The sequence below is a fragment of the Coregonus lavaretus genome, assembly GCF_964263955.1.
Source record: "Coregonus lavaretus genome assembly, chromosome: 20".
Taxonomy (NCBI): domain Eukaryota; kingdom Metazoa; phylum Chordata; class Actinopteri; order Salmoniformes; family Salmonidae; genus Coregonus; species Coregonus lavaretus.
The window spans coordinates 27,795,117-27,798,093 of NC_140007.1; positions in this window are offsets into that span (position 1 = coordinate 27,795,117).

A 2,977-nucleotide genomic window follows, 5' to 3' on the forward strand; every position below is an offset into this window, starting at 1 on the left:
TCCGGGTAAGATGCTTTTTTGTGAATAAAAAACCGTCCTTTACATCTCATTTCAGTTATTCTTTTGAGATAGAAAGGTAGAAAGATTGCTGTCACATTGTTTTCTGTGCAGATTAATTACATTACATTGGCAGGGTTGTGTTTGCAGTAAGCGAGGTTGAGGAAAGACCAGTGTAGGCCAGGGGCATGATGACACAACCTGAAAAGAAGCCATCCACTCTCAGGCCCTTTGCCATCAACTGGTAAGACTAGAATGTTATTTATGTTTCAAGAATACATATGTAATGTTTCTAAACATGGCATCTAGTGTATCTCCACTTCAAGGGAGAATGATGTCTGAATATATGCCTCTTCTACACAGAAGGACTGCCGCAGTTGGGTTGTGAAGTCACAGGGGGACATATGCTGCACATAATGGAAATGTGGTCTGATGCCTGGGATTCCCATGATGGCATAAAGGCCTTGGTATCATACTGCACCATGTCTTTTCATATTATTTCCCTGGGAATCCCAATGGAATAGGGCAGGCTGGCCTTATTCACAGATCTTATTAAGAAGAAACCAAAGATATAACATTTTGGGTTTAAAATATAAATTAAATGTGCTTGGAAAACATGTTCCTAGATGTAGGCTCTGTGGTTTGTTCATGTGCAAATGAGTGTGAAAATTGTGTTGTCAACCCACACTACCTTATGTATTTATTTACTGTCTGCACTGTCCTTGGGAGAGTAACTAGGGATTTCATGCAATTCTGACGATATCGAAGGAAGCAGAATAGCTAAGCACACATAGCTACATTGGGAACAGACCATTCTCTCTCCTCTCTCTCTCAAATTCAAGGCCTGCAGAGCCTTTTCATACAAAACATTTCCCTCCTGGCTAATGTGATGCAGATAATTATGATTATTCTTCAATAGTGCAGCTTTCTGTCCCATGCCTTTGTTTTCTCTTCATGACTCCCATGCGACCCTGATGCCACTTCGCTCAGCATAGATGTTGACATTAAAAATTCAGCTTTAGAAATGGAATGCTTCATATTGCTCACAGCTGTTCAGTCTAATGCTCTGCTGGTGCAATAGGTCATTGATTTCCAAGATCTCCCGACACTATTCACACTAAATTACTGCCATCTCCCTGGTAACTAGAATCTTCAAGCAGTTTTAATAAATCCTGTTTGTGTGTGTGTGTGATGCGTTAGAAGAGGTCATATGTGATCAAGGGTGTCATACAAGGGAGTGCATTTTTATTGATGCTCTCTCTGCCACAGCATCAAACAAATGCAAATGAGAGCGAGCCACCCGGCCCGGGCTCAAGCAGAGACTCAAGGACATCACCATAGTGATGCTTGTCAAGAGCATGTGGGAGCAATCTTGCCATGCCAATCATTCATGTCTCAGGTTGCTGTGGCGTCGTCACGACGGGTAGGAGGCATAGGAGGCTGTTCTCCAACAGCGTAACAGCTGCTCTGCAACCTACGCTCTAATATTGCTTATAACGAGAGAATGGTCATTTGCATATTGTATTGGCAGGGAGGCACCCTACGTATCTCTTATCAGTGATTATGACGTCACCGTGTTAACAGTTGCTGTACAGCAATTTCACAGCTGAGAGGAGGTAGAATAATTGTATTTTCCAAGTGATTGAGTAGAACTGTGCTGTGATTTTCTCCCTTCTTCCTTACAGTGTACATGGTGGGAAGACAAACTGCATCTTGAATGTTATTTAATAATTGGTTTCTGGTGGATGATTCAATGTAAGGCCCTTAAATCATTACAACTTTCATGGTAAAGGAGCTATCTCATGGAATGGTCACTGTGAAGGACCATTATTAGCCACATGATCTTTCTGGAGTTCTTCAATCCTGGTTTATACATTCTTGTTCTAGCCCGTTTGCCTTGAATGGCTAATAAAACAAAATAACACATTATTTATCTCTAAACATGATAAGACATTAAAGTTAGTTGATGAGAAGGAGTACATTTCCAATGTTCCTGGCTGCAACATAGAATATTTACATACTGAGTTACTTATTATATTTATATGGAGAAGATAATTGAAGAAATTCCATTCCCAATGGTGCTATGCTATCCCATAGTCTGATCACTGTATGTGCAGTGTGCAACTGTGCATTCAGGGTGCAGGGCTCATCCTGTTCGTTTGGTACTGTCCGTGGTGCTGATTGTGTTGTCCATGGTGCTGAAATGATTGTGATGCCTCTGTGTGCTTTTGCGACCAAACCGGAGACAAAAGCCTATGTTAGGCTTGACGATCAGGAAAATATTACCCCCCAAGCTTTAAATTGCCCTCAAAATACCTCTTTCTCAAATTCCATATTAACTGTCAGGTGAAGCTGCCTACATTAACTCTGCATGAGTTTTGCGGCATATGGAATGTTTGATGATAGCAAAGCAGTAATCGGATTGTCACTCGCTTTAGAGCGATCATATCAGCGCAATACCACACAGCATGTAGTCAGACCTGCAAAACCTAGAAATACCAGTCATAACATTATTTATTTTTAATCGGATGAACATTTGATGCAACTACTTTTGTTGCATCGATTGTCATCATTTGTTTTTCGCTTTGCATCGTGTGTCTTTATGCTTATGCATTTGAGACGGATAGTTTGTCAATTATGGATGGTTCTACAGCTCTAAGAATTATAGTCTTGTAAAAGTTTATTCAATAAATCACTCGCTCAGATCATTCCGTCTAATTGATATTCCCCATTGCAAGCCGAGGCACTCCCCTTTTTGTGTGAGGGAAAATCTCCCTCAGTCGCATCCAGAGCCGACCTAGCTGAAGCGAGATATCAGCGACTTGAACTAGCGGGCGGCTGCACCATCACACCGCTTCATATCAGCGACCTGTGCTTTAGTCTCAAACCGTTACAACACGTTACCTGGATTTTATTTTGTAAACTTACTACAACTAATGTGAGAGTGTGGCAAAGAATACTGGAATCTCAGACAAAAGAG